Source organism: Cherax quadricarinatus, unplaced genomic scaffold (assembly GCF_038502225.1).
Source record: "Cherax quadricarinatus isolate ZL_2023a unplaced genomic scaffold, ASM3850222v1 Contig16, whole genome shotgun sequence".
NCBI lineage: Eukaryota > Metazoa > Arthropoda > Malacostraca > Decapoda > Parastacidae > Cherax > Cherax quadricarinatus.
In genome coordinates, this window is record NW_027195042.1 from 197,501 (window position 1) to 207,500 (window position 10,000).

Consider the following 10,000-nt stretch of genomic DNA (forward strand, 5'->3'; position numbering starts at 1 on the left):
CCTCGATAGGCATGATCGTCCTGGTCTAACCACATGCTGGTCTGTACTCACCTGTTTGTGGTTGCAGGGGTTGATTCATAGCTCCTGGCCTCGATAGGCATGATCGTCCTGGTCTAAACACATGCTGGTCTGTACTTACCTGTTTGTGGTTGCAGGGGTTGATTCATAGCTCCTGGCCTCGATAGGCATGATCGTCCTGGTCTAAACACATGCTGGTCTGTACTCACCTGTTTGTGGTTGCAGGGGTTGATGCATAGCTCCTGGCCTCGATAGGCATGATCGTCCTGGTCTAAACACATGCTGGTCTGTACTCACCTGTTTGTCGTTGCAGGGGTTGATTCATAGCTCCTGGCCTCGATAGGTATGATCGTCTTGGTCTAAACACATGCTGGTCTGTACTCACCTGTTTGTCGTTGCAGGGGTTGATTCATAGCTCCTGGCCTCGATAGGTATGATCGTCTTGGTCTAAACACATGCTGGTCTGTACTCACCTGTTTGTCGTTGCAGGGGTTGATGCATAGCTCCTGGCCTCGATAGGCATGATCGTCCTGGTCTAAACACATGCTGGTCTGTACTCACCAGTTTGTCGTTGCAGGTGTTGATTCATAGCTCCTGGCCTCGATAGGCATGATCGTCCTGGTCTAAACACAGGCTGGTCTGTACTCACCTGTTTGTGGTTGCAGGGGTTGATTTATAGCTCCTGGCCCCGCCTCTTCACTGATCATCATGCTAGTTTTCTGGTCCAGAAAGTTTGTAATCTCGTCACTGGTTGAGAAAGACACGTAAGCAAACACTATGACATATTTATTAGAAAACGTTTCGGTCCTGGGACCTTGATCACCGTGATCAAGGTCCCAGGACCGAAACGTTTTCTAATAAATATGTCATAGTGTTTGCTTACGTGTCTTTCTAAACCAACTTGTCGGTATTTATTACCAAGGTTTATACAATCTCGTCACTACAGACTTGTGCTATTATTCTGTAGTTTCTAGCTAGTGTTCTACTGACTCCCTTATGCAAAGGAGCTTTATCTGCGCTCTTTAAGCTCTCTGGTGCTTTACCCAGCTCTAGGCTCTTTCTACAGACTTGTGCTATTAGTCTGTAGTTTCTAGCTAGTGTTCTACTGACTCCCTTATGCAAAGGAGCTTTATCTGTGCTCTTTAAGCTCTCTGGTGCTTTACCCAGCTCTAGGCTCTTTCTACAGACTTGTGCTATTAGTCTGTAGTTTTTAGCTAGTGTTCTACTGACTCCCCTATGCAAAGGAGCTTTATCTGCGCTCTTTAAGCTCTCTGGTGCTTTACCCAGCTCTAGGCTCTTTCTCTAGAGCTTACTGAAGGCTCGTGCAAGAAATACTTTGCACCCCCTTTAAAGAATTCCATTAATCTAATTCAGGTACTGAATATGGGATTAGTGCAAACACACACACATACACACGCGGGAGGTGTGACTCGACCCCTGCATCTACACATAGGTGGGTACACACATATTGAACGTGACACAGGCAAGGTTGAACAGATTTTATGGAGACAGTGTTGAACATTCAGCATTGATCAAGGGATATGTAAGTGTGAGTGTGTGTACTTACCTATCTGTGGTTGTGGGGGTCGAGTCACAGCTTCTGGCCCCGCCTCTTTGCTGTGTGGGTGTGTGGGAGTGTGTATGTATCAGCTGATACGTGGCATTGATGCAGGTGCACGCACAGTCAGGCTCCTCTCAGTGGCACCCCCTGGCATCCCATGGCACCCCCTGGCACCCCTTGGCACCCCTTGGCACCCCATAGTACCCCTTGTCACCCTATGACACCCCCTGGCACCCAATTGCACCCCCCTGCCACCCCTTGGCACCCCCGGCACCCCATAGTACCCCTTGGCACCCTATGGCACCCAATGGCACCCCTGGCTGGCACTATTCACTCCATCTGTAAGCTAAGTCACACACATCATCCTTAATGACCCAGACATTATAATATTCATGAGGAAGCGCTAAACCCGTAAGAACCAGGTACTATCCGCCGGGAGCAGGTTGAAGAGTCTTGGTCCTCGCATGCTGATACAGTGTTATGGTATTGTAGTCATAATTTTCTCTATATCTGCTGTGATACCAAGTACTGGGTTACCAGACTGATGGCTATCCAGGCTGGTAATCGAACCCATGCTCTCTGAGTTGTGATCTGAGGCGCTGGATGTGGGTGGGTGGGTAACCATGGGTGGGAGATGGCAGTAGGGGGTCAAGGGAGATGGTAGTAAGGGGTAGTAGGGGGTCAAGGGAGATGGTAGTAAGGGGTAGTAGGGGGTGGTAACAGTAGTCTGAGCAGAGAGCAGAGGCTTTCAGTATACCATGAACTGTCTGCTTGGCAGGGTGTGTGTTGTGTTAGTGGCGTGGGTATCCTGCCCATACCCACTACTGTGTGGGGCACCGTAACTCATGCTACTGTGAGGGCAAGCTACTACTGTGTGGGTATCCTGCCCATACCCACTACTGTGTGGGGCACCATAACTCATACTTAATACTGTGAGGGCAAGCTACTACTGTGTGGGTATCCTGCCCATACCCACTACTGTGTGGGGCACCGTAACTCATGCTACTGTGAGGGCAAGCTACTACTGTGTGGGTATCCTGCCCATACCCACTACTGTGTGGGGCACCGTAACTCATGCTACTGTGAGGGCAAGCTACTACTGTGTGGGTATCCTGCCCATACCCACTACTGTGTGGGGCACCGTAACTCATACTTACTACTGTGAGGGCAAGCTACTACTGTGTGGGTATCCTGCCCATACCCACTACTGTGTTGGGCACCGTAACTCATACTACTGTGAGTGCAAGCTACTACTGTGTTGGTATACCCACCTGCCCATACCATACTACTGTGTGGGCAAGCTACTACCGTACTACTCATACTTACTACTGTGAGGGCAAGCTACTACTGTGTGGGTATCCTGCCCATACCCACTACTGCGTGGGGCACCGTAGCTCATACCCACTACTGTGAGGGCAAGCTACTACTGTGTTGGTATACTGTCCATACCCACTACTGTGTGGGGCACCGTAACTCATACTACTGTGAGTGCAAGCTACTACTGTGTTGGTATACTGCCCATACCCACTACTGTGTGGGGCACGGTAACTCATACTACTGTGAGGGCAAGCTACTACTGTGTTGGTATACTGCCCATACCCACTACTGTGTGGGGCACCGTAACTCATACCCACTACTGTGAGGGCAGGCTACTACTGTGCTGGCATACTGCCCATACCCACTACTGTGTGGGGAACCGTAACTCATTCCCACCACTGTGAGGGGCACCGTAGCTCATAACCACTACTGTGGGGGCACCGTAGCTCATAACCACTACTGTGAGGGGCACCGTAGCTCATACCCACTACTGTGAGGGACACCGTAGCTCATAACCACTACTGTGAGTGGCACCGTAGCTCGTACCCACTACTGTGAGGGACACCGTACCTCATACCCACTACTGTGAGGGGCACCGTAGCTCATACTCACTACTGTGAGGGGCACAGTAGCTCATACCCACTACTGTGAGGGACACCGTAGCTCATACCCACTACTGTGAGGTAGTGGGTATGAGTGTAGAGCTTTATCAAGTTATGTTTCAGTCAGTGTAGAGCTTTATCAAGTTATGTTTCACTCAGTGTAGAGCTTTATCAAGTTATGTTTCACTCAGTGTAGAGCTTTATCAAGTTATGTTTCACTCAGTGTAGAGCTTTATCAAGTTATGTTTCACTCAGTGTAGAGCTTTATCAAGTTATGTTTCAGTCGTAGCTCATACCCACTACTGTGAGGTAGTGGGTATGAGTGTAGAGCTTTATCAAGTTATGTTTCAGTCAGTGTAGAGCTTTATCAAGTTATGTTTCACTCAGTGTAGAGCTTTATCAAGTTATGTTTCACTCAGTGTAGAGCTTTATCAAGTTATGTTTCACTCAGTGTAGAGCTTTATCAAGTTATGTTTCACTCAGTGTAGAGCTTTATCAAGTTATGTTTCAGTCAGTGTAGAGCTTTATCAAGTTACGTTTCAGTCAGTGTAGAGCTTTATCAAGTTATGTTTCACTCAGTGTAGAGCTTTATCAAGTTATGTTTCACTCAGTGTAGAGCTATATCAAGTTATGTTTCAGTCAGTGTAGAGCTTTATCAAGTTATGTTTCACTCAGTGTAGAGCTTTATCAAGTTATGTTTCACTCAGTGTAGAGCTTTATCAAGTTATGTTTCACTCAGTGTAGAGCTTTATCAAGTTATGTTTCACTCAGTGTAGAGCTTTATCAAGTTATGTTTCACTCGGTGTAGAGCTTTATCAAGTTATGTTTCACTCAGTGTAGAGCTTTATCAAGTTATGTTTCACTCGGTGTAGAGCTTTATCAAGTTATGTTTCACTCAGTGTAGAGCTTTATCAAGTTATGTTTCACTCGGTGTAGAGCTTTATCAAGTTATGTTTCACTCAGTGTAGAGCTTTATCAAGTTATGTTTCACTCGGTGTAGAGCTTTATCAAGTTATGTTTCACTCAGTGTAGAGCTTTATCAAGTTATGTTTCACTCAGTGTAGAGCTTTATCAAGTTATGTTTCACTCAGTGTAGAGCTTTATCAAGTTATGTTTCACTATGTGTAGAGCTTTATCAAGTTATGTTTCACTCGGTGTAGAGCTTTATCAAGTTATGTTTGACTCAGTGTAGAGCTTTATCAAGTTATGTTTCACTCGGTGTAGAGCTTCAACAATTTATGTTTGACTCAGTGTAGAGCTTTATCAAGTTATGTTTCACTCGGTGTAGAGCTTTATCAAGTTATGTTTGATTCAGTGTAGAGCTTTATCAAGTTATGTTTCACTCGGTGTAGAGCTTTATCAAGTTATGTTTCACTCGGTGTAGAGCTTTATCAAGTTATGTTTCACTCGGTGTAGAGCTTTATCAAGTTATGTTTCACTCAGTGTAGAGCTTTATCAAGTTATGTTTCACTCGGTGTAGAGCTTTATCAAGTTATGTTTCACTCAGTGTAGAGCTTTATCAAGTTATGTTTCACTCTGTGTAGAGCTTTATCAAGTTATGTTTGACTCAGTGTAGAGCTTTATCAAGTTATGTTTCACTCTGTGTAGAGCTTTATCAAGTTATGTTTGACTCGGTGTAGAGCTTTATCAAGTTATGTTTCACTCTGTGTAGAGCTTTATCAAGTTATGTTTCACTCGGTGTAGAGCTTTATCAAGTTATGTTTCACTCGGTGTAGAGCTTTATCAAGTTATGTTTCACTCGGTGTAGAGCTTTATCAAGTTATGTTTCACTCAGTGTAGAGCTTTATCAAGTTATGTTCGACTCGGTGTAGAGCTTTATCAAGTTATGTTTCACTCAGTGTAGAGCTTTATCAAGTTATGTTCGACTCGGTGTAGAGCTTTATCAAGTTATGTTTCACTCAGTGTAGAGCTTTATCAAGTTATGTTTCACTCAGTGTACAGCTTTATCAAGTTATGTTTCACTCAGTGTAGAGCTTTATCAAGTTATGTTTCACTCAGTGTAGAGCTTTATCAAGTTATGTTTCACTCAGTGCAGAGCTTTATCAAGTTATGTTTCACTCAGTGTAGAGCTTTATCAAGTTATGTTTCACTCAGTGCAGAGCTTTATCAAGTTATGTTTCACTCAGTGTAGAGCTTTATCAAGTTATGTTTCACTCAGTGCAGAGCTTTATCAAGTTATGTTTCACTCAGTGTAGAGCTTTATCAAGTTATGTTTCACTCAGTGCAGAGCTTTATCAAGTTATGTTTCACTCAGTGTAGAGCTTTATCAAGTTATGTTTCACTCAGTGTAGAGCTTTATCAAGTTATGTTTCACTCAGTGTAGAGCTTTATCAAGTAATGTTTCACTCTGTGTAGAGCTTTATAAAGCTATGTTTCACTCAGTGTAGAGCTTTATCAAGTAATGTTTCACTCTGTGTAGAGCTTTATAAAGCTATGTTTCACTCAGTGTAGAGCTTTATCAAGTAATGTTTCACTCTGTGTAGAGCTTTATCAAGTAATGTTTCACTCAGTGTAGAGCTTTATCAAGTTATGTTTCACTCAGTGTAGAGCTTTATCAAGTTATGTTTCACTCAGTGTAGAGCTTTATCAAGTTATGTTTCACTCAGTGTAGAGCTTTATCAAGTTATGTTTCACTCAGTGTAGAGCTTTATCAAGTTATGTTTCACTCAGTGTAGAGCTTTATCAAGTTATGTTTCACTCAGTGTAGAGCTTTATCAAGTTATGTTTCACTCAGTGTAGAGCTTTATCAAGTTATGTTTCACTCAGTGTAGAGCTTTATCAAGTTATGTTTCACTCAGTGTAGAGCTTTATCAAGTTATGTTTCACTCAGTGTAGAGCTTTATCAAGTTATGTTTCACTCAGTGTAGAGCTTTATCAAGTTATGTTTCACTCAGTGTAGAGCTTTATCAAGTTATGTTTCACTCAGTGTAGAGCTTTATCAAGTTATGTTTCACTCAGTGTAGAGCTTTATCAAGTTATGTTTCACTCAGTGTAGAGCTTTATCAAGTTATGTTTCACTCAGTGTAGAGCTTTATCAAGTTATGTTTCACTCAGTGCAGAGCTTTATCAAGTTATGTTTCACTCAGTGTAGAGCTTTATCAAGTTATGTTTCACTCAGTGCAGAGCTTTATCAAGTTATGTTTCACTCAGTGTAGAGCTTTATCAAGTTATGTTTCACTCGGTGTAGAGCTTTATCAAGTTATGTTTCACTCAGTGTAGAGCTTTATCAAGTTATGTTTCACTCGGTGTAGAGCTTTATCAAGTTATGTTTCACTCCGTGTAGAGCTTTATCAAGTTATGTTTCACTCGGTGTAGAGCTTTATCAAGTTATGTTTCACTCAGTGTAGAGCTTTATCAAGTTATGTTTCACTCAGTGTAGAGCTTTATCAAGTTATGTTTCACTCAGTGTAGAGCTTTATCAAGTTATGTTTCACTCAGTGTAGAGCTTTATCAAGTTATGTTTCACTCAGTGTAGAGCTTTATCATGTTATGTTTCACTCAGTGTAGAGCTTTATCAAGTTATGTTTCACTCGGTGTAGAGCTTTATCAAGTTATGTTTCACTCAGTGTAGAGCTTTATCAAGTTATGTTTCACTCAGTGTAGAGCTTTATCAAGTTATGTTTCACTCAGTGTAGAGCTTTATCAAGTTATGTTTCACTCAGTGTAGAGCTTTATCAAGTTATGTTTCACTCAGTATAGAGCTTTATCAAGTTATGTTTCACTCAATGTAGAGCTTTATCAAGTTATGTTTCACTCAGTGTAGAGCTTTATCAAGTTATGTTTCACTCAGTGTAGAGCTTTATCAAGTTATGTTTCACTCAGTATAGAGCTTTATCAAGTTATGTTTCACTCAATGTAGAGCTTTATCAAGTTATGTTTCACTCAATGTAGAGCTTTATCAAGTTATGTTTCACTCAGTATAGAGCTTTATCAAGTTATGTTTCACTCAATGTAGAGCTTTATCAAGTTATGTTTCACTCAGTGTAGAGCTTTATCAAGTTATGTTTCACTCAGTATAGAGCTTTATCAAGTTATGTTTCACTCAATGTAGAGCTTTATCAAGTTATGTTTCACTCAGTGTAGAGCTTTATCAAGTTATTTTTATTTATATCAATATTATTAAGATCTTGACACCTGTCACTCACATGTTATCACATATAACAGCTGCCGACACATGTTATTATAGAGTACAGGTGTTATCACTAGCAACAACATTGTTATTTTGGTTCAACAGAGGGCAAACCGGTTCGATTACCGGTATGGTTTACTGTTGTGGCTTACCTGTCTTACTGTTAAAGTAGAGGTGCATAGGTACATGGGTTATCCTGGGTTATCCTGGGTTATCCTGGGTTATGCTGGGTTATCCTGGGTTATCCTGGGATATCCTGGGTTATCCTGGGTTACCCTGGGTTACCCTGGGTTATCCTGGGTTATCCTGGGTTATCCTGGGATATCCTGGGTTATCCTGGGATATCTTGGGTTATCCTGGGATATCCTGGGATATCCTGGGTAATCTTGGGTTATCCTTGGTTATCCTGGGTTACCCTGGGTTACCATGGGTTATCCTGTGCTATCCTGGGTTATCCTGGGTTATCTTAGGTTTTCCTGGGTTATCCTGGGTTACAGTGGGTAATCCTGGGTTATCCTGGGTTATCCTGGGTTATCCTGGGTTATCCTGGGTTACCCTGGGTTATCCTGGGTTATCCTGGGTTATTAACCTTCAGGGGATAATTACCCAGGTAGTGTGGCTTATGTCCATTGTGGTACTTAGGTCCTCACCCAGGATACCACCCAAAGCAGTTAACTAACACCCAGTACCTGCTTACTATTAGGTGAACAGTGACAGCAGATATTAACAGACTAACTCCCAGGTACTTGCTTACTGCTAGGTGAACAGTGACAGCAGATATTAATAGACTAACGCCCAGGAACCTACTTACTGCTAGGTGAACAGTGACAGCAGATATTAATAGACTAACGCCCAGGAACCTACTTACTGCTAGGTGAACAGTGACAGCAGATATTAATAGACTAACGCCCAGGAACCTACTTACTGCTAGGTGAACAGTGACAGCAGATATTAATAGACTAACACCCAGGAACCTACTTACCGCTAGGTGAACAGTGACAGCAGTTGTTAGTAGACTAACGCTCAGGTACCTGCTTACTGCTAAGTTGAGGTAGATACGTCTGACCTTGTCCTGTAATCGAACCCTGTTACCTTTAATTGTGAGCCGAGTGGATACTTATAGTGAAACAAATACACAATACGTACGTATAATCTACACCTCTGTCCAGGAATATATACAGAAAACACAAGACACCTGTTAGAACACTTGGTGCAACACCTGTGACAACACCTGTCTACTGGACTTACAATGAGTTGTAAAAATAGGTGTCAGTACGTGTATATTTGTGAATATACACTGAGAGGTGTATAGCAGTAAGTAGGTACCTTGGTGTTAGTCTACTAACACCTGCTGTTACTGTTCACCTAGCAGTAAGTAGGTACCTTGGTGTTAGTCTACTAACACCTGCTGTTACTGTTCACCTAGCAGTAAGTAGGTACCTTGGTGTTAGTCTACTAACACCTGCTGTCACTGTTCACCTAGCAGTAAATAGGTACCTGGGTGTTAGTCCTCTAACACCTGCTGTCACTGCTCATCTAGCAGTAAGTAGGTACCTGGTGTTAGTGTACTAACACCTGCTGTCACTGTTCACCTAGCAGTAAGTAGGTACCTGGGTGTTAGACTACTAACACCTGCTGTCACTGTTCACCTAGCAGTAAGTAGGTACCTGGTGTTAGTCTACTAACACCTGCTGTCACTGTTCACCTAGCAGTAAATAGGTGCCTGGGTGTTAGTCCTCTAACACCTGCTGTCACTGCTCACCTAGCAGTAAGTAGGTACCTGGTGTTAGTCTACTAACACCTGCTGTCACTGTTCACCTAGCAGTAAGTAGGTTCCTGGGCGTTAGTCCTCTAACACCTGCTGTCACTGTTCACCTAGAAGTAAGTAGGTACCTGGGTGTTAGTCTATTAACACCTGCTGTCACTGTTCACCTAGCAGTAAGTAGGTACCTGGGCGTTAGTCCTCTAACACCTGCTGTCACTGTTCACCTAGCAGTAAGTAGGTACCTGGGTGTTAGTCCTCTAACACCTGCTGTCACTGCTCACCTAGCAGTAAGTAGGTACCTTGGTGTTAGTCTACTAACACCTGCTGTCACTGTTCACCTAGCAGTAAGTAGGTACCTGGGCGTTAGTCTACTAACACCTGCTGTCACTGTTCACCTAGAAGTAAGTAGGTACCTGGGTGTTAGTCTACTAACACCTGCTGTCACTGCTCACCTAGCAGTAAGTAGGTACCTGGGTGTTAGTCTACTAACACCTGCTGTCACTGTTCACCTAGCAGTAAGTAGGTACCTGGGCGTTAGTCTACTAACACCTGCTGTCACTGTTCACCTAGAAGTAAGTAGGTACCTG

At 43.0% G+C, this 10,000-nt stretch overlaps 1 protein-coding gene across 5 annotated transcripts in view; it reads left to right on the plus strand.

Moving 5' to 3' along the window:
• Positions 1-10,000, plus strand: part of LOC128704536 (BTB/POZ domain-containing protein 6) — a 104,964-nt gene that overhangs the window by 47,484 nt on the left and 47,480 nt on the right. The window contains exon 1 of one of the 5 annotated variants that reach the window (XM_053799649.2): positions 2,415-2,432. The exons of the other annotated variants lie outside the window; for them this stretch is intronic. The gene's annotated coding sequence lies outside the window, so the exon portion shown is untranslated. Of the gene's footprint in view, positions 1-2,414; positions 2,433-10,000 lie in introns of those variants that run through there. 5 annotated transcript variants of the gene reach the window in all.